The following is a 23,043-nucleotide window of genomic DNA, read 5'->3' on the forward strand; positions in this document are numbered from 1 at the left end:
TAGGAACACTTTTACACTGTTGGTGGGATTGTAAACTAGTTCAACCATTATGGAAAACAGTATGGCGATTCCTCAAGGATCTAGAACTAGAAGTACCATATGACCCAGCCATCCCATTATTGGGTATATACCCAAAGGATTATAAATCATGCTGCTATAAAGACACATGCACACGTATGTTTATTGAGGCACTATTCACAATAGCAAAGACTTGGAATCAACCCAAATTTCCATCAGTGACAGATTGGATTAAGAAAATGTGGCACATATACACCATGGAATACTATGCAGCTGTGAAAAAGGATGAGTTTGTGACCTTTGTAGGGACATGGATGCAGCTGGAAACCATCATTCTCAGCAAACTATCACAAGAACAGAAAACCAAACACCACATGTTCTCACTCATAGGTGGGAACTGAACAATGAGATCACTTGGACTCTGGAAGGGGAACATCACACACCGGGGCCTATTATGGGGAGGGGGGAGGGGGGAGGGATTGCATTGGGAGTTATACCTGATGTAAATGATGAGTTGATGTGTGCTGACGAGTTGACGGGTGCAGCATGCCAGCTTGGCACAAGTATATATATGTATCAAACCTGCACGTTATGCACATGTACCCTAGAACTTAAAGTATAATAATAAAAAATAAAAATAAATAAAAAAAATTAGGTATTCATCATGTTTTTATATTTAGCATATACGTATGCCCACAAGCAATATAGACTTTATGTAAGGTCTTAAAACTTTGTGTAATTGGATCATAGTCTTCACATCCTTTTGCTAATTGATGTTGTTTTTGCTTAACGCATTATATGTTTAAGATTTCTCATCATATTGATGAGTCTAGGGGAAAAATGCATTATTTGGGATAATACTAAAAAAAGCAGAAAAGCGAGTGAAGGAAGGTGATATGAGAGTTCAGACACTGCTACAGAGTGTAGGCAGAACTTCAGTTGCCATCATGTTTGCAAATCAACTGTCATCTTTGCCATTTCTTTGTCCAGAGTTCTTTATTAAGTTTATTCAGAATTTTCTTATGGTACCCAAGTGGAAACCACTTAGATAATGTGATTAATATTATTAAAATTTGCTTTTCATTTAGGGGCCATACATTTTGTAAAGGCTGTTTCTTTTCTAGTTTAAAATTAGGACACTAAAAATCATTTCAAAAATAGTTGAATTTTCTGTGTGTAGGGATAACAAAGTAATACTGGTGAATCTGCTTAACTCTGTTCCTTAGAGTAGGATGAATACTGAATGTTCATCCACCTCTTTTCTTAGATTTCTTTTTTTTCCCTCTCTCTCATCTGTTGTACTCCATCTTAATTAAATACAGTACAGAACTAAAATATCTAATAGCTTGATGTTCCCAGTTCTGAATTTTAATGCAGCATACTTTTATTTCCTTTTTAGTATAAAAATTTTTTGATGAATTTTTACTTAGGAGAGAAATGTCAATTTTAAAATGGGGGATGTCTCTTCTTCTGATTTAAGGCATTTGAAACTACAATAAGGCCTTGAAATTGGCACTTTACATGGTGTTTCACAGAAGACCCCATTCTACAAGGTTGTCCTAAGCTAGATGGTTTGCCTGCATCATGACATTGAATCTTTCATAAAAGCATTCTGCAATGTCTCCATGTCAAAATTGTATATTATAAGTTAAAGTGTCATGTGCAACTCAGGAAGCTTCCCTAAAAAGGAGTGTGTCCTTCCTCACACATCTTGCTTCCTGATGACTGGAATGCAAGCAGATAGTTGGAGCTTGAGTAGTCATTGAGGACCATGAGGTGGTATTCATGTATTGTGTGCAGTGGAGCAACAAGACAAAGGAGCCTGGTAATCATGGAGCTGCCATGCTGCCCTTTATAGTTTGCTTCCAGGCTGCATGGAGTACTTTATGGAGTACTTTTTCTGAAAAAGTAGACACAAATCTACTTGCTAACCCTATCCTAATGGCAGTACTTACCCATGTATCTGCCCTCATTCCTTCCTCCCCACTAATGGTATAATCACCATTAATCCTTCCTTTTTTTGTTGTTTTTCTTTAGGGTTTTTTTAAGACAGGGTCAGCTCTGTCACCCAGGCTGGAGTGCAGTGATACATTCTTGGCTCACTGCAACCTCTGCTTCCCGGGCTTAAGTGATCCTCCCTCCTTAGCCTCCTAAGTAGCTGAGACCGTAGGCATGTACCACAATCCCTGGTTAATTTTTAATTTTTATTTTGTAGAAACGGGGTTTCACTGTGTTCCCAGGCTGGTCTTGACCTCCTGGGTTGAAGAGATCCACCCACCTTTGCTTCCCACAGTGCTGGGATTACAGGTGTGAACCACTGTGCCTGGCAAATCACCATTCGTCCTTCTGATTGAACTTCCAATAGGCTTCTCACCACAGTCCACTACCTGTTTCCAAGGCTGCAGAATGTTTGTGCCCTGGAATTGGCTCCTTCCTTAGCAGGAAGTACAAGGGTAGGATAGGAAGGTTCTCTAATTAATAAGGACGGTAGTTATTGGTGTCCTGTGGCTACTGTAGAGTCCACTTGGAGAAAGTGAGGGTGGAGAGGTAAGAGGACTTTGTGACTCCTTTGCTTGTAGAGTTTTTTTTTTGTCTTTTTTTTTTTTTTTTTTTTTTTTTGAGATGGAGTCTCACTCTTGTTGCTCAGGCTGGAGTGCAACAGCGCGATCTCAGCTTACTGCAACATCTGCCTCCCAGGTTCAAGCGATTCTCCTGCCTCAGCCTCCCAAGTAGCTCGGATTACAGGCATGCGCCACCACGGCTGGCTAATTTTTGTATTTTTAGTAGAGACAGGGTTTCTCCATGTTGTTCAGGCTAGTCTCAAACTCCTGACCTCAGGTGATCCATCCACCTTGGCCTCCCAAAGTGCTGGGATTACAGATGTGAGCCACCGGGCCAGGCTGTAAAGTTTTATTTCTGTTGTGATAATAGGCTGTCTGAACTGATATCCTGCGGGCTAACTGATGGCCATGCCTTAGTCCTCAGTCTTACGGAGTGTTCTCATTTCTGATTCCTTGCTTTCTGGCTTCTTAGTTCAGGTTCGACTCCCCAGCTCTGGCCAGCCTTTTCACCCCTTAGATTTCTTACTTGCTCCTTATGAAAGGCTAAATGTTTTCCATATTTCAATCTCAGTTGACCCAAATACTCAGTGGGTTGCAAACATGGACCATATTATTTAACATCACATAGCCTTTTATTAAAATGGTTTTTTGACATTATGCCATCTGTTTACATTGATGAATGCAATAATAAGTAGCTATATAAAACATAAGCAAATATATTGTCTCATATCACTAACTGACTTTTCAAAGAGAACTCCTGGGAGAAATTTCTCTCAAATCTCCATGCCAAAAAAAAAAAAAGAGTTGTATTTGTTCTTAGTAATGGAAATGTTTTTAATGCTATGTCTCTGTGACTTCTGTAACTATTAAGTGTCCATTCCTATTTTTACTGCAACAAATGCAACCAAAATTTGTGGTTCATCTATAGCTTACCTGTGATTTTATCTTATTTTTTCCATCCCAATTTTATAATATCATTTTAACCTCGTGCGTGTCTATTAAATAAGCTGTCTTAAATTCTTTTTAGGAGAATCTACAATAAAACACAATCATAATTTAAAGGCTGCATTATTAATTTCCTGCATTAGAGATTCTAATGTTGTATTAAGTGTTGCCTTTGCCATCTATGTCCAGCATTAAACCTAACTTCTCCATTGTCTGCAGGAATGTTTGAAGCAATTGTGATCTAAGATATATCAGTTGTTGAGATTCCATTGAGTGTAAATTCAATCCTATGGATCTGGAAAAGATTATGGGATATAAACAGATGGAACCAAGGGACAGACGCCTGGGAAAAGTGATGAGGCCTGGAGATGTACAAGCAAGATTTTGGAGTTTACACCAAAGGTGATAGCGTTAGCAGTCAGCATAGGAGATGTCTAGGGAGAGGTAAAAACAGAAGAGCACAGCTCTGAAACCAAAACCTGGGGTAACCTCTCCAGGAAGAGGAGGAGTTTGAAAAGGAGACTAAGACAAAGGGTAGGAGAAAATCAGGGTAGAAACTGGAGTTCCAAAAGCGCAGGCTTACTAGTATCAAAAGTAACAACGACATCTTAATCAATGGGCATAACAACTACGAACTCCTTGGTTTGTTTATTCACTGCTGAATCCTGAGGGTAAGTTTGATAGAATGAGGGAGCAGAATCTACGTGGCAGAAGGTTGGGAGAGAATAGGTAGTGGTCAATGAAATGCAACATAAACCATTCCCTCTGATTTCTTGTCAGTGTAACATGGGCATGAAATTGGACTGAATCCAGAGGGGAGGCAGGGTCAAGGGTTGTTTTCCATTTTGTTTTTTGACTTTTCTTTTTCTCTTTCTCCAACCACAGTGAGAATTAATGATTATGAACTTGGAGAGAAAAATGAGATTCTGAAGTTTGGGATGGAGGGAAATGGCAGAAAAGGATCAGAGAGAGAGAGCCTGGGAAGATGACAGTTTTTTGAAGGCAGAAGTGTCATCTCTTCTGAAAGAAAAGATAGGAATGAATGAAGGTAAAGACAGATGTTTTAATGTAAATAGAAGGTGAAATGAAGGAATATAAAAGTGATGGCTGAATATTTTCAGGAAAGTAAGAAGGAGAAGGTTTTAAGTAATAGTGCGAATAAAGGAGAGAGGTGGGTTAGTCTTGATATAAACAGCCACTGTAGGGTGAGAGGAATCAAAAAGAGTGACAACAAAAAAACCCCAGAAGTGTGGAGAAAGGCAGTTCAACAGTTCCAGAAACTCTGATGAAAATGTACCATGTTAAGACATTGTGCTAGGCACAGGATCAGAGAAGATACAATCCCTTTCGTCATGGAAATCACACTTAGTAGGAGAGCAGCTACATGGGACAGAACCAGTGGACAGTAGATAAAAGTGAAACATTAGCATAGTCACAGGATGATTTTCAACAATGTTTGCCAGACTTAGAACAGGAGGAGAGGATGTTGAGTTGAGGGCTGTGAAGATTCGAGTCAGCTCCTGACCTTATGTCAGTATTAACAAGGGCAGCCTTGATCTTGGTGAACATGATGAGCAGTCCAAGAAAGGAGTACAAAGAATAAGGGCCAGCATTGGTCTTGTGTGGAGGGAGTGAAAATGGGGTCAGGTGAAGAGGTATCACTTCCAACAGGACCATCAAGTTAGACATCTTTTAAAGGATAAGAGGCCCAGAGGTTAAGCCCTGATAGTGGGTCACTGAGACACTGTGGAGGGAAATGGATAAGCCAGGAGTGTTGTGAAGGTGTAATAAGGGCTGCACATGTCATAATGGGATCTAAACAAATAGGAGGTATACAAGGCTTGTGGGAAGTTGGCTCCCCAGAAATCTGAGAGAAACTAAGACATGTAAAGTCCTGCTCACCCATGAAAGTTTCTAAATACAGGAGCTCCGATTCTAAAGTCATCTCCATTTATATTGGTTTACCTTTTTAAGACACTTTGTTGTTTCAGAGCTACCTTGCCATGAAGATTCATTACCTTTTCTCTGCTCTTTTCTTCCTTGGCCTGCTGTCTACCTCAGGTAAGGCCTTAGTAATAGTAAAGGAAACATTTGAGTGAATGAGAAGCCAGCATGAAATGGCATAAACAACCATCTATTGCCAGTGTTAATTAGTAACTGCTCAATGAACATTTGTTGGATGAATTTTTTTAATGGATGAATTAGTTTCTCCTTCTAGTCTAAAAAATATAATCGAATTTGAAGAATTCCATGATTCCCTTTCTATTTCATGCGAAATTTCTTGTCTCAACGCTGGGATAGACTTAGGTTATTTCCAAGAAAGGGAATTTAGAGATTATATCCTCTGCCCTCTCATTTGTTAAATAATGATTTTGAGAGCTTGAGTACAGGTCCTCTAACTCCCAGTACACCATGAAAATGGAATATCCACCCTCATCTTTCTCTGCCTGATCGAAGCAAGGTGCAGATAGTGAGTTTGCTGTGCACCTTAAATGTGGTAATTTGTGTCAAGGGATTTTAGGAAATACTTGGCAAATAGAAAGTGCTTAAGAAATGTTAACTAATATTATTTTCATTATTACTATTTTCACTTTTTTTTTTTTTTTTTTTTAGTTTATCTTCTTCAGTAATTTCTTCTTTCAGTTCAGAATATCCTCAAGCAGGATGAGCCTGGAGAAAAACTGTGAAATTATTGGCATTCACCTTTAAAACCATAAAATGATAAGGGCCTGATGGATAAGAATCAAAAGAAAGGAATGGTGGGCTGGGCACAGTGGCTCATGCCTGTAATCCCAACACTTTGGGAGGCCGAGGTGGGCGGATCATGAGGTCAGGAGTTCCAGACCAGCCTGACCAACATGGTGAAACCCTGTCTCTACTAAAAATACAAAAATTAGCCAGTCGTGGTGGCACATGCCTGTAATTCCAGCTACTCAGGAGGCTGAGGCAGGAGAATCGCTTGAACCCAGGAGGCGGAGGTTGCAGTGACTTGAGATCGTGCTACTATACTCTAGCCTGGGCAACAGAGCGAGAGTTCGTCTCACAAAAAAAAAAAAAAAGAAAGGAATGGTGGAGAGATAATGTAAGGAAGATGAAAAACATTGATGGTATAAAGGAGAGAAGAGGGAGGAGGAGCCAATGATGGCACAGAAGGAATTTGTGAGGGATTTAGAAAGTTGTGGTGCCGTTAATAGAAATGTGAACGCAGGGAAAGGGAGCTGATTGAGATGCAGCCGGTGAAAATGATTTTAGAAATTGTTACCTTGAAGTGACAGGGAGACATCTAACAGGAAATAATGCAGTAGAGATATGAGAGTAGGAAGAAGCTCGTGGCTGATGATAAACATTGTGGGATCCTTCCAAAAAAGGATGACAATGAAATTATATGAATAAATTACTACCTCAAGGGCAATTCTCCCTGTCTCCTTTCTCTTTCTCTTGTGCCTGTTCTGGACATGGTGGTGATAAGTGTCTGTATTAGTGGAGGACAAGGGCAACACAGAAAATATTCACTCTCTTTTCTTCCTTTTTTCTCTTCCCTCTTCTCACCCTCCTTACTCTTCTCCCCTCTACCTTTCGATTTTTTTCTTGTTCCTGAACATATAAGGAAGCTTACAAATTACATACAATGCACAGGTTTTTAAAAAGTGAAATAATTAGTAAGATGATTCAGGTAGAGGAAAATCATCTTAGAAAAAAGTAATTTGCAAGAGTGATGATCTTGTTTTCCAAAATAGCCCTGGGTGAGGTCACTGAAAGTGGAAGGTAGTAGAAGTCCTTGACGTGGATTTCAGATAGGAATGGAGTGGTATGGGTTGCCTCCTGAGAAATTGTGCCTAAGATTTATGCCCCAGTGGCCCTCACCTGCCTGCAATGGCAGAACATCCAGCATGCATGATGTTCAGTACTGATCTTCTAGAAAGCCCAGCATGGGGATCTCTCTTGGGATTGTCCAATAATGCTGGGCTTATGTAGTCCAAAGGGAGGTCAACTGTTTTCTGCACCAAGTGAGGTGTACCTGCAGAGCCTGTCAGTCCCTTCTGAAATATATTTTTTAAACTGATTAATAACTATTTTGCTACCATGGACCATTCTCATCAATATTTTCCTGCAAAGCTTTATATTTGAAGTCTCTTGCAAGTAAGTATATCCTTGTTTTTGTTCATCTATCTGTTTATTTTTAGGAAGTGAAGGTGCTTATGAAGTCATTAGTATCATGGACTGTAAAAATCAAACATTGTGTAATTCTCAGAATACAACTAGACACTGCTCTCATGGGAAGGAGATTGAACTATGTGTCTTGCGTCTTGGAAAAATTGCAAAGCGACTGACTAACCATGAAGAAATAGCAAATTAGGAAGACAGGATGATCAATTTCCTTGTCTTATTAAAAAATAAAGTCTGCTTTCTTTTCTCTCTCCTTTTATTCTCTAGTGACACATTTATTTATTGACAGTTTGGACAAAAGTTTATCAAGGAACTTTTCACGCTTAGAATGAATTACAACAAGAACCAACATTTTCTTAGTTCCAGCAGATGAGAGAATACATGCTTGAGAAACCAAAAGAATAGCTGTCCTGTTTGGGTTGTAGGGGAAAGTTTTGGGAAGTGTGAAGTAGGGGAGGGAAGGATCTGGGGTGACAATTATAGTGTGACATACACTGACAAGGGCAGATGTGAAAAGAGATTATCAGGTTTTACTGTCTATTACAAATGGAGTTTTCTCTCAGTGTTTTCCAGGAGATTTTGGTAAAGACTTAATTAGCTTTAAAATTTTTATTTTTTGTTAAAATATTTGATTGTAACATTTTAGTGCTTGCATTACTAGAGTGAATACTTTATCCAGCTTTACAAGCCAAATATACTCCACCCAGACCAGACCTGAAAAGGTAGGAAAGTGATTCTTGGAGCCTGGGACTCCTTTCCATTGTTCCTGGCTTCTATGATGCCTATGATACCTGCAGCCCAGTACCTTTCCTCCACAGTTCCCTGATTCCACTATGCTAGCTTCCCTCTGAAACCACTGTGTTAAATTTTTAGGAAAATATGGGATGATGGAACAATTCTAATTTGGGTAGAAAAGACCGCCTACCCATGCAGTAGTATCTGTATTATTTTTTCTTTCTTTCTTTTTTTTTTGAGATGGAGTTTCACTTTTGTCGCCCATCTTGGCCACACCATCTTGGGTCTCACCATCTTGGCCAGGCTGGTCTGGAACTCCTGGCCTCAGGTGATTCACCGGCCTTGGCCTCTCAAAGTGCTGGGATTACAGGCGTCAGCCACCGCGCCCGGCCTGCATTTTAAATAGGCAGCTTATTGCTGGTAGGTGAATTTCAGACTACGTAACTAAAGAATTTAAGGCAAATATAGGAGGATCAGTCAGGATTCTGGCTGGAAACTGATGAGACATTGGAAGAAGTTCACAATATAAGGGTGGGGCTCCGGCACTGAAGGAGGGGTCTGGAAGCACCGGGGGCAGGAGCAATGAAGGGAAGAAAGGCTTCAACTGACTCCTCGACCTGAAGGCCCACAGCCGGGAACACCAGCAAGGAGAACACAAGAGAATGCACGGGAAAAACACAAGTCAAAAACAATGGTTTGTCTTTTGTTATTATTAAGAGGATGGAGGAGCAGCAGGAAGGTTTATCAACGGAAATATTCGTACTGATGAGCCTAGAGGAAGAGGTTTTGTTTGCCTGTTTAAGAATTAAGGGTGGCAGCAGTAGGCTCTGCCTTTGGGGTCGAGGTGGCCAGTTAGAAGGGCGTGCTACTTTCCCTGGGTCCCGCCCCTCCCCAGGTGAGCTGGGTCCCTTTGTGATGCTGATGAAAACGCCTAGGAGGGAGATATGACAATGACTCGCTCCTACCCCCTACCCCAGTCCTTTCCACCCCAGAGAAGGCGGCTTCCCGCTCCTCGTCTTGGGACCTAACCCCAGGAAGTCAGATGTCCTTGTCCAGCAGGTCGCCTGGCTCGAGGCAGCGGACGAAGCGGTCCAGGCACAGCCAGCTGCAGGGAGCGGCCTTGGCGGTGCTGCTCGTGGCCCTGGTCAGTGAGAGCACGCACTCCCGGACTAAGGTAACCCGCGCGGAGGGGACCCAGCTCCCAGGTGGCCATCCCAGTTCCCACAAAGCCCTCCCTGACCTTTAGATCTGGAAATGATAGCCCCAGCCCCCGGTCCCAACGCCATGTGCTTTTTAAAAGGTGCAAAGGTGCGTGAAAAACGTAGACCGTACTATTGATGCTTCTCATGCTATAAATGCATTTCCTGTTTCTGTACTCAGTAATCCCTCCCCTCACAAATACCTAGGGCTAGTTGGTCTAGTTTTCCAATTGGTCTGCCAGTCTCAGGCTTGCTCTCAGATTCATTCTCCTTGCTTCCACCAGGGAGATGGAGAGAGGGAAGAGGGGAGGAAGAGGGTGAAGTGGAGGGTGAGAAGAAGAGGGGAAGAGAGATGATTCTATGGCTTATCTATTTGTGTGTGTGTGGAAGCGGGGGGACTGAATTTTAATTCATGTGTTTATGGATATGTGAACCCAAGCAAATAAATGAAAACCAGTAACAGCAGCAATAACAGAAACAACCAGGCAAAACGATTATCATAACACTTGCAGTGCTCGCTTAATTGCCTATGTGAGATAGGAACTATTAGTATCACCTGCGTACTGATGCAGAAACTGTGGCACCTGAGAGGTTGAATAACCTTCTTGGGATCTTGCAGGTTGTAAAGGGTGATGCTGGGATTCAAATCCAAGCACGTAAGAAAGCAACCAGACACAAACTTGAGGCAACCTATCAAGACAAATGCTGGGGCAGGCTTACAGCAGGCAATACCAACAAGCTTGATTGAGCGAAAATTGGGAGTTTTTAAATTTCTATAGAAGTAGATGTGTTGCCTTTTAAGTGAAGTGGTAGTGTTACCGGAAAGGGGTCCCGATCCTGACCCCTTTCCACTTACTTCTTGGATCTCACTCAAGAAAGAATTTGGGACGAATTCATAAAGTGAAAGCAAGTTTATTAAGAGAGTAAGTAAATAAAATAATGGTTACTTCATAGTCATAGCAGCACTGAGGGCTGCTGGTTGGCTATTTTTATGGTTATTTCTTTATTATATCTAAAAAAGGGGTGTATTATTCATGAATTTTCAGGTAAAGGGATGGGCTGTTTCCAGAACTGAGGGTCTCTCCCCTTTTTAGATAGGATAACTTTTGAACGTTGCCATGGCATTTGTAAACTGTCATGGCGCTGGTGGGAGTGTCTTTTAGCTAATGCCATATAATTGGCGTATAATAAGCAGTGAGGACGACCAGAGGTCACCATCTTGATTTTGGTGGGTTTTGACTGGCTTCTTTACTGCATCCTGTTTTACCAGCAGGGTCTTTGTGACTTGTATCTTGTGATTCTAGTCCTGCTGACCTCCTGTCTCATCCTGTAACTAAGAATACCTAACCTCCTGGGAATGCAGCCCAGTAGGTCTCAGCTTTATTTTACTCAGCCCCTATTAGAGATGGAGTTGCTCTGGTTCAAATGCCTCTGACAGTAGGGAGCAGGAAATAACAGGAATTGAAGATAATTTACAAAACAGGAGCCAATTTTAAAACACAGTCCCTATTTACAAATATGCTTTCAGTTTATAATATCTCCAATGGACTCGGTTAGAAATATAGATGTTTTGTGAGAGACTGCAGTTCTTTTAAGAAAAGTATGTGCATTACTATTAGAAAGACATCAGTTGGAATGAATCTGGATCTAGCCACATTAAGATAAGACAGCGATGCCAAAAGGCTTTGAACTTAATCGTGATACATTCAGTAGCGTGATGCTTTATTCTTGGGGTTAACAAACCAGAAAATAGAGTGCATATCAATATATTTACCTGTGAATTTATACTAATTGGTTGACCAAAATATATGTTAGACAATGCTTGCTTATTTTTCAAGCAATGTTAAGAACATTAATAAAATGGATTTGAAATTCTCAGCTTAAAAAACAAACAAAAAATGAAAAAAAAAAATCACCATTTTCGAGTTTCCATCTCCCTGAGCTGCATTCTGGAAGTCCCTGCCAGCTGAAAGATTTCTGAGAGACTCTACCAGAACTAATTAGCTAAGCCATCTTGGGACCTCCCTACACAGCCAAGGAAACAGTTATTGGAATCTTTGCTCTTTGAAAATCTTTGTTCTCTGAAAACAAGTAGCCATACTTTGATATCAACTTAATTCAGAGAGTTTACTGGATATTTACTGTATTTTCTGCATGGTCTCAGTTTAAACACAAATCTGTAATTGAGAGTCTCTTGGTCTCACTTATGTAGCAATACCATTTATGCTTCCATAATATAAATTATTTCATATAGTTGCCTGAGATAATGGGATAATGTTTTACCGATCAAGTTGACAAAGATCATATTTAGTGCTGGTTTCTAAAATCACATCAGTATGAATCAGGAAACTTTAAATGCTCTTAATTTTTTTTCACCATCTAAATAGATTTAATTAGTAAAAAATCACCTTTTTTAGTCAGATGGTCTCATATGTAGCATCATGGCTGCAATGGTAGTGCAAGCCTGGGGACAAAGAACTTTGAAAGGCTCCAGTGGTAGCCATGGGATCAGTTCTTTAAATGATATAATTTTATTAGTAAAGATGTCACCTTTACTATAAAAAACTCAATTCTTTTCAATAACTAGGCAGAAGAGATGCAGTGATATAGATAAGCCATATGAGCTATATCTATCTACGTATATTACATATGTTACAAACCGTATAATTCCACTGCTAGTATTATACAAGAAGTCATTAGAAATATGGAAGAGATTAAGGTATATTTGTTATATTTTTTCCCTTTTAGTTGAAATTCTCTCGTATATGACCATATATGTTGTAGTTCCTCACTCTTGTCATTCTCTTTTTTTTCCTGAAGCCCCTTCATCTTGCCCATAACGTCAGTTATTTTCTGTCTATAAAGACTGCACATTTACCTCTCCTCTCACAGCACAGCCAAGTAACTAAATTGATACTTCTACTTGGGTGTCTCAAAGACATTTCAAATTCAGTAGCCCAAAATTGAACTTAGGTTTTTCTATCTGGTCTGCTTCCAAGTTCCTATGAGGAAACAATGTCATTCCTATACTAAAGTTACTTAGTGACCTCCCATAGCTCTTAAAATAAGGCTCTGCCTTGGTAATTATAAGGGTGACTATCAAATTCTAGAAATTAATACGACCAAGCCAGGTGATTTGTTAAATGTCTTCCTTTAGATTGTTAAATACCATACTAAACTGCTAGACATTCTAAACCAAGTAGAAATACACCAGATATTTGACCCCACCATTCTTTTAGCTCAATTGGTAATTTTTAACTTTCTTTCCAAAGAAACTTATTATGGGTAGTAAAAAGGTGATCCTTAAAATGCAGTTGAGTTTCTGGAATGAAAAGCACAAAATGTATAATGATTTTCATATTGAGTTTTATCAACATTTATTATCCTAAGAAATATTTTCTCGTGGATATAAGGTAGAGTTCTTTTGTCTGTAACTCAGGAAAACCACTGGTACAGGATCAGAAATAGATGGGTTATTTAATTAGCATTCCTTAATCATTTGTGCAGCATTATTCTCTTGGACTCACCTTTGCAAAGAATTGAACAAAATAGAAGCCAAAGAAGTAGACAGAAAATAAACCAGTCCACTGTGCTCAAAGAGCACACAGTCTTATGAAGATGATGAACGTGAAGTCAACTCTGTAGTGTTGAGAGCACCGGTTCTCCAGAGCAGCACTTCTCATCAGGGGCTGCACATTAGACTCACCTCAACACAAGCTCAGAGGCCCAGGCTGTACTTCAGAATCTCTGGAGGTATGACACACAATGTGCATATTGTGGTCACCCAGACTGGAGTGCAGTGGCATGATCTTGGCTCACTGCAACCTCCACCTCCTGGGCTCAAGTGATTCTCCAGCCTCAGCCTCCTGAGTAGCTGGGATTACAGACACATGCCACCACACCCAGTTAATTTTTGTATTTTTTAGTAGAGATGGGGTTTCGCCATGTTGGCCAGACTGGTCTCAAACTCCTGACCTCAGGTGATCTGCCCACCTTGGCCTCCCAGAGTGCTGGGATAACAGGCGAGAGCCACTGTGCCTGGCCCACAATGTGCATTTTTAAAAGCTCCCCAGTTGATTACAGTGAGCAGTAAAGTTGGAGAATTAAGTATGAATGCATCACTTTGTTAATGAATTTCTTTCTTTTAAACATTGATAGCCTTAGAGCTGAGCCTGAGTTTTAAACAAATGCAGATTTTATTCTAATTTAAAAAATATTTTAACTTTTATTTTGCATTCAGGGGTACATATACAGGTTTGTTATATAGGTGAACTCGTGACCTGGGGGTCTAGTATACAGGTTATTTTCTCACCCAGATACTAAGCATAGTACCCAACTGTTATTTTTCCTGAACCTGTATTAGTCCATTTTTATGCTGCTCTGAAGACATACCCAAGACTGGGTAACTTATAAAGAAAAGAAGTTTAATTGACTCACAGTTCTGCATGGCTAGGGAGGCCTCAGGAAACTTATAATCATGGTGGAAGGCGAAACAGGTATATCTTACATGGTGGCAGATGAGAGAAATGAGAACCAAAGGAAAGGGGAAGCCCCTTATAAAACCATCAGATCTCATGAGAACTCACTCACTATCACAAGAACGGTATGGGGGAAACTGCCCTCATGATTCAATTATCTCTACCTGGTCCTGCCCTTGACATGTGGGGATTATTACAATTTAAGGTGAGATTTGGGTGGAGACACAGAGCCAAACCATATCAGAACCTCTCCCTCCTCCCACCCTCCACTCTCAAGTAGGTCCCAGTGTCTGTTGTTCCTTTCTTTCTGTCCATGTGTTCTCATTATTTAGCTCTGACTTATGAGTGAAAATATGTGGCATTTGGTTTTCTGTTTCTGTGTTAGTTTGCTAAGGATAATGGCCTCCAGCTCCATCCATGCTCCTGCAAATGACCTAATCTCATTTCTTTTTTTATGGCTGCATAGTATTCTATGGTGTATATGTACCACATTTTCTTCAGTCTACTGCTGTTGGACATTTAGGTTGATTCCATGTCTTTGCTATTGTGAATTGTGCTGCAATGAACGTACACATCCATGTGTCTTTATGGTAGAATGATTTATATTCCTTTGGGCATATACCCAATAAAGGGATTGCTGGATCAAATGGTAGTTCTGTTTTTAGTTCTTTGAGGTATCACCACACTGCTTTCCACAATGGTTGAACAAATGCAGATTTTAATGTGGGGATCACAGAAGCAAATTTGAAGCTCTTTTAATACTATTTCACTGACTGAGAAGGGCAAGAATGAGGAATCAAGATGGTGTGACTTTTAGACAATACAGCAATATGTAAAAATTTCTTAATTGACTGTGATACTTCATAGCCTAATTTCTTAGACTGGGGGCAGGAAACATCTGAGAAAACAAATTTCTTTCGTGGCAGTCTCCAGAAACATGCTTGTCAGCATGCCTGGAAACCTGAGCCTGAAAAGCAGTCCTGCCGTAGCCTGTTGGCTTTCTTGTGGAGGCACCAGAGCATTGATTGTAAAAGCACTCACTTTTTTTTTTTTTGGTTCAAGTAATTTTTATGTATTCACATATTAGGATGCTATGGTTCCTTGATTAACTTATTTTTTCCTCTTAAATATATGACAGATATAGAAGCAAAGCTACAGGTGCTTAAATGTACACTTTGAGAGCTGGTCCTAAGTATCTTCTGTGATGATACCCTTTGTTTAACCAACCAGCACTTCCCTTAGCATCTCAGTGATTCACAAAAGCCACCGCATCCATTCTGAGCTCCACAGCAGAGTGGGGTTTTCATAGTTCTGATATATGACTGATATTCAAAAGCTCACCGAACCAACTAGGCCTTAAAGCAGAAATTAGCCCTGAGGCATTCTCAAGTTAAGACTCTTCTGCTCCTACTACTATCAAATTGGGTTTAAGTAATTTTAACAAATCATCTTCTAAACCATTAATTACTAATAGTTATTAATTGGAGGTTTTGAATTTCTTTACCCTTATAAAATATCATCACTTTGATTGATTTCACTTTTTTAGGAAAGAATAACAAACCCACCTACATTTATGAAGCAGCACATATTTAGAAGATTTTTTTTAACTGTGCTGAAGCTATAGTTTTAATTAGTGAAATGTAATTTACTTTGCAAATAATTTGTTCTTACAAGTACTGTTCCAATTATGTTGGTGGCACCGATACTTGATGGAGATATAAGGCAGAAAAAATGGCAAGTGTTATGCTTTAATGGACGAGATTGTTAGCCAAAGTTATTTTAAATAATATTATGAAACCCATCTTGGGCCTGACCACCATTTGAATAAATATTCACACTTGAAGAAACCCTACTTGTTAAATTGTGGGTCAGATTTAGTCTTGCAACCTGATTTTCTGTTCCTGACAGTGATAAATAATATTTTTCAGAGGTCATGGTGCATTTCATGATACCCCCCAGACTAAGCTGTCACTCAGACATTCCTACCTTTCTCAGGTCTTGGCTATACATTTGTCACAAATTTCTCTAAGCATTTTAAAAATCAGTTTATACATGTAGCATGGACTATAAGTTATAGCGTAGGAAATTAAAATGTAGAAATAATAGGTTTTTTATGCTTCAGCATTTTTCCTAGGATTTATGTGACCTCTAAACGCACATTCCATGATGTAATGAATTACTTTTTAAACTTTTCTTTTTATTTGAGTAATACATAAACATAGTGTTTCAAAGAAAGAAGAGTAGCCCTCAGATATACCCCATCCCAACCCTGATTCCTGCTTCTAGTCAGTTTTCTCTTAGTACTTACCCCTATATTTCTCAATAATTTATGTTTATTGCTACTTCCTGGCCTTTTTGTTACAGGTATTCCGTATTGGCTTTCTATCCTGGAAGATGATGATTTAGCATTCTTATATCATCTCTCTCAGACACAGACTATCACACACACACACACACACACACACACACACACCCAACTGCATAGATGCTTCCCCTCCTCCATTCTTTTTATCCTGCTATTTCACAACTTTCGGTTAAGTCCATATTCAGTGTTTATATTATCATGACACAATTATTATGAACCACACATAGTGTATCATTATTATATTTCCTTATTGCTTTTCCTGAAGTTAACCATCCTTGGTGTTTTTTTTTGTTTTTTGTTTTGTTTTGTTTTGCTTACTTGGTTAGCTATTATTTACTCAACACTTAGCTTATGACAAACACTGTGCTAAGCACTTTACAGTATATTAACAATTTGCACTTATAAGGTAGGTATCATTATCACCCTCAAGCTTGCAAATGTAACTGAGACACAGAGAGGTTGAATAAGTTGCCCAGATCACAAAGCTAGTAGATGACTAACTTATATTTGAACCTAAGCAATTTTATTTCTCCCTAACCACAGCAAAATCCAAAGAAATGTCCAAAGATTTTGAGGCTAGTTTCTTGAGAGAAGATCGGTGTTATTAATGAAATGAAAGAACTGGAGATAGGACTTAGCCTGGATTTTTCTTGGCAAGCAGAGAAGGAAAGGAAATGATGAATTTGTTTTGGACATGTTAGAATGATGTGATGTCAGGATATGTAAATATTTATCTAATAGTTAATAGTTGGATATATGTTAGGAAAGAAACTTGCACTGTGGATGTGAGTTGGAGAATCTTTGACATAGAAAAGGTTGGCTATTAGATGAGAAAGTGTGATTTCTCCAAGCAAGTGAATACACAGAAAGAAAAGCAGAAAATATGGGGCTGAACTTTATGGTAAATATGAAGTTAAGATGGGGGAAAAAGAAGAGACGCTCAGGTCAGAGAGACAATCATAAAGGTAGGAGGAGAATGAGAGAAGGGCTGAAATCCCAGCTACAAAAGACTTTCACAAAAGATGAACATAAAACAAAAAGGGTTGTGTCCTTCAGAGAAATGGAGGAGGGTGATGAGCAAGAAGAAATCAATCTGGAGAAAAGGTGGTTATTGACAACCTCCACCACAAACTATTACAAATATTAAGTATAAATAACAGGAGATAGTACTACACTCTATTTTGCCTTGTTTATAATTTTTTTCATGTCTGGTGTTTCATTATTTATTTATTTTTGAGAGATAGAAGGAATAAATTATTATTATTGCTTATCCAAATATTTCTGGGCCAAATCGCAGAAATCTGGCCAGAACTTAGGTACTGGCAAAGTCAGAGAATCACAGAACGTTAAAAATGAGAAGGACCTCAAGAGTTCATCCTGGTTTATTTCATTTTATTTATGGGGAAACTGAGTTTCAGAGTGGTTGAGTGACTTCTAATACTGAAGGCTCTTGAGACGAGCTTGGAGGTGTGATCTGAAACCAGGTCCCTGCTCTCCTGTATCTCACTGTGGCTTTGAAACAGCAGGTAACATTCAACTAAAAGACTTACGCTCCCTTCTGACTCTCATATATCTCGACTTGCGGGTCCAATACTGCATCATGGAGGGATATCCTGGACCAGTAAAGAAGTTTTTAAAAATCCTTAACTGTTGAATCAGAAAACTGAGCTGTGTCCAATTTGTTTGGTCCCACACTTTAGGTGCCTTGATGCCTCTTTTAAATGTAATGGGGCATAGTTAGGATCAGTGGTGTCAGAACAAAATACATACTCTTTTCTTTAAAGACTTTAAAATTGTGACATATAACTTGGAACATTGGAAAATACTGAAAATAATGGTGGTTGGGATTTTAATTGTTTTTTGTAATTTTGTAATTTCTGTGCAGTTTAACGTATTACCATAGCATGGCTGCTGGAGTTACATCTGTGATTTTCTACCTATGCTGCCTGTCTTTTTGGCTGCTGACACATCTTTTTATTCATCGGGCAGAAGATTTGCTCTAATATATTTTGGAAAGTCAGCTGACCAACCGAAAATTTTGCTGTATCCAGGAACCCATAGAAGTGTCATCATTTCTAGAGGGAACTGTGAGCTGTATTCTTTTGTAATAAAAAAACATGTGCCTGCCATTTCAAACTACTAAACACCTAGACTAGTGGGAGTTTGGACTGTCCTATACAAGGACCCATATATAGAGTGTGATCATAGAATCCTGTGCTCATAGATCACAGAGTCTGTGTCTTTGGACCGGTCTATTCTTAATGGCTGTGGGGAAATAAGGCAACTTACTCAACTTCATCAGTGGCCTTACTAAAGTGGTAGAAAAAATTTCTATTTTAGAGTTTAAACTTTAGCCAAAAGCTTGTTACTTAAAAGCCAAAAAACAAACCAAAAAAAGCTTAAATACTTTGACACTGTTTTTATTTTTCAGCTCTATGCGAGTCATTTTCATCTAGCAGTACGTCTCCAAAACCTGAATCTTCACAAGAAAGCCGTACAGCAATTAACCAGTGTTGCAAGGATTGCCTCTGTAATAAAGGTAAACCTGGGAGCTATTGCTTAGAATTTTCAAAAATGTACAAGTGGTAGGATGATTCCAGGGCAGTGCATGACTACATATATCATGTAAACACACCGGCCTAGAAAACACAATGCATTGCTTGGTTTATATCAGGCATTACCACAACCCATTTTTTTCCTGAATATTTTTTGCTACTTTCTGCTTTTCTTTTTTAACCCTTTTCTGACTGTAGAGATCATATGTACTCATTGCTGAAAATAGGGAAAGTAAAGGAAGTATAAATCTCACTACCCACAGTGCCTTCTGCATTTCCTAAAGCTATGACAGCACTCTCAAATATGTAAATGAAAGAGACTCTTGATGAAAACTGAATTTTACTTTTTCTTTGCCATTAAATTTGTGTCTAACAGAATCAGCTTAGGGAGAAATTAGCCCTTCCAACTGTTCTTCAATGTCATTTTACTTACATAGTTGTTATTATTACTAATAATAAGCTTTCTCTCTGAGCACTTAGCATGTGTCAGGCAGAATGCTAAGAACTGCACATAAATGCTCTCACTTAGTGAAAAATCTAGGAACCTGGCACTATCCCCAGTAACTAATTACCGATCATTTAGTGGACTCAGAGTACTTATGTAATGTGCCCAAGGTCATGTGGGAGACAGGATTCAACCCCAGCCCTCTGAAATCATCACACTACCTTAGTTGTGAAAGGAATGGAGGGAAGGAGCTAATTTATTGAGATTCTCCATTAGGTAAGTAATTGTGTTGGACACTTCACATGCCGATCGTGTTCAATTCTCACAGCCTCACAAGGTAAATAATATTATTGCCACTTACAAATGTGGAAGGAAACTGAGGCTTAGTGGGACTAATATTTTATTAAAAGTCACACAGCTGATAAGTGGGGGAGCTGGAAAAATGACTTTGCTTTCTCTCTTTTCAAAGCTGTCATTTCTACTTGACCACATGAGAACATTTTTCTCTTACATCTCTTTCCCCCACTTGACTTCATAAGATCAAAATGTGTTGCCCATTTTGGTAAATTTTTACAAGACGATGGACAAATGGGATTTGAAGGCTTTTTCGATGAATGAATGAATCTGTAGATTCATGCTAATCTGGACTAATGTCCAGCTTAGGGTATTTCACCAGAGACTCAGCATGACGCCTCAAGATTGTACTGAATGCATAATCTGGTATCTCAACATTTTAACGTTTAATCTCAATTTAAAATAAACAAGAGTAGATTTGACAGTCTAGCTTAAAAGAGATAGCATTTTTTTAAATGTGTGGAGGAATTCAAGCATATTGCTAAAGTTTTCCTGATCAAAGTTTCTCTCATTTACCAATTAAATAACAAATGAAAAAATAAACAGGTCTGTCATCACTTAGAATATGTTTGCCCATAAAAATAACTTTTAAGAAATTATAAATAGCTTAGAAAAATGATATTAGAAACCTAGGTTAGCAACAGTTACTATAGTTTATTTACTTATTCAACAAATATGAGGGAAAGGAAGTGTGGTGTATAGGGGGAGATGATTGTTTAAATAATGAGGTCAGAGGAGCTCTCCTTGTAAAATGGAAGCGTAATCCCTGCCTCATAGTGACAATGCAAGAATGTGGAATGAAATATGCAGAGCTCCCTGTGCTGAGCATAGATGAAGCTATTATTATACTTTATAGATGAGAAGACAGGTGTGGTTTAACGGGGTTAAGTTCACTCAGTTGCAGCCAGTTGGCAATGCTTGGATTTGAACTCAGGTTTTCTGATTCTAGGATCTGTGATTTTCTCATTTTGCCTGGCAGTTGTGTTGTTTCCTCTGGGTATTGATCACACTTGTACAAATGGACAGACATTAAAAATACATCCGCTGGTGGGTAAACCTGAAATAAATGCTAATTTTTCATTTTTATAAACATTTCTATTTGATGTATTTGTGTTTTGAGAGTATATTTGCTGTTCAATATAATTTTGTGTCTATTGAATGTGTTTTAAAAATTATAATCTCTAAGGATATGAATTAATGTACATTAATGTGTAACTAATGTTACAGCTCCTTTTACAGCCACTTGGGTTTTCATATTGTTTTTAAGAACTGAGTGCAATTATGGGAAACACATTTGGAATGATGGCATAAGTCAGCCCTAAAGGAATAGCAAAAGTCCTGGGAGTAATCTTATAGAGTCCTGTCAAGACAAATAAGGGTGGTGACTGAGAATAAAGAAGCAATTATGCAAATACCATGATGGTATAAAAATATTGTTAGATTTGTTGGGAATAATTTTTATATATAACAGTTCAAGTTAATTATTAAACAACTTTAAAAATTATACCATTAAGAATATAGTAGACAAAGAAAAAGATTTTAGTATATATAATCAGAGCTAAAGATTACAGACAAAAAGCACATTTAGTTAGAAGGAAAAAAGTAGTATCCCAGTATAATTGGCAAACACATAAATACAATTTCATCAAAGAATAAAAAATAGAACTATTAAGGAAACAGTAAAAATGTTTGTGGTTGCTAGTAATCATAGAATGTAAATTAAGACAAAATAACTTATTTTTCCATTCAAATTAATTAAAGGATATGATTTAGAAAATGTCATGAAAATGGTACTTTTATATCTTGCAGGTGAGAAGACAAATTGACGCAACCCTCTTGAAAAGCAATCTGGCAATATGAACCAAGAGCCGTGAAAAGGCTTATGCTATTGTAATTAGTAAGTCAATTTATAGAAATTTGTTTTTTAAAAGCAAGGTAAAATAAGGGAAAACCCTTTTGGGAAAGATGTTCATTGCAATATTGTCTACAACAGGAAAAATACTGGAAGAAAAAAAATCTAACAAATTGATAAAATCATATTAGGTAAATTAGGGTGGATCTCTGTGGTAGAAAATCATGCAACTGATGGAAATGATAATAATAAAAATCACAGCGACATAGAAATGCCTTAATTAGAATCTTAAGTGGAAAATGAGCATAGGAAATAGAATGCAGGCTATTGTCATTATATACAATTATGTAGAGAAGACTGAAAGGAAACATTTCAAAGGTTTGTAAGTTATTTTAAAGATAGTGGGATTACAGATTTTTTTTTTTTTACTTTCCATATATATTCTTCAATATTGTTATAATGATTTAACAATGAAAATGTAATTGATAGGGTATTATTGCTATTTCCTTAATTCTAGAATGGCTGTAATGTTGGCTATAAATATGAAATTTTCTTTCATACACCAATATTTTCAAGAATGGCATATTCACATGCAGTGTGTGGTAAGTTACATCGTTTCTCTTTGAACTGGGTTGATAATTTTCAAGCTAACAAACCTGTTTCTCCATGAAAGTAAGTTGCCACTGAAGATCTTACTGTTACTATACATAAGCAGTAGTTAACAAAGAGTTATTTTGAAATGGCAAATGCTTCCTATACTCAGATGTTTTTATACATTCACAACTCACAAACAATCAGCCTGACTAAAGCGCTGGGATTTAAAAAATGCACTGAGACAGCATCTTCATATGCCTGGGAGACAATTCAACCCAGAGGTTGAAATACAGAATACATGTTTGTAAGAAAGGTCACTGATTTTTCACCACTTAGGAAAGCCATGTTATGTGTGCCAAGAGAGATGTACTTAAATCTAAGGCTTTCATGCCTTGAAAGATAGATGGAAATCACTTTCTATCGTTCACCTCCTAGATTTTCTAAAACCTAACTTGGGGAGACATCCACTTCTGTAGGTTAAGCAGAGAATAATGCAAATAGCTTGAGCTCAAACTATATCCAATCTTATACAAGATTCCACATTTCTGAACTTTTCTTCTTAAGCCTGCATCTCTTTTTCAACATGAAACATCTTGATTCATGTTTCTGTATTCCAGGCATTTTCCTAAGAGAAACACCTCAAAGTTATTCCAGACTCCTCTCTCTTCTTTATTCAGAGACTGTCAGCTTTAATCATCTGAAACTCTAAAATACGTCTTGAGTTGAATCGCTATTTCTACACCTGAGATATTGTATTAGCTTTTTGATAGCTTCT

General features: G+C 38.3%; 1 long non-coding RNA gene across 1 annotated transcript; it reads left to right on the forward strand.

The window, feature by feature from the left end:
* The first annotated feature begins 5,373 nt into the window (after positions 1-5,373).
* Positions 5,374-7,950, forward strand: LOC112621425. Its single transcript, XR_003118726.1, has 3 exons — positions 5,374-5,585; positions 6,138-6,353; positions 7,709-7,950. It is a non-coding gene; the product is annotated as an uncharacterized LOC112621425 (long non-coding RNA).
* The last annotated feature ends 15,093 nt before the right edge of the window (positions 7,951-23,043 follow it).

This window comes from Theropithecus gelada, chromosome 3 (assembly GCF_003255815.1).
Source record: "Theropithecus gelada isolate Dixy chromosome 3, Tgel_1.0, whole genome shotgun sequence".
NCBI classification, from domain to species: Eukaryota; Metazoa; Chordata; class Mammalia; order Primates; family Cercopithecidae; genus Theropithecus; species Theropithecus gelada.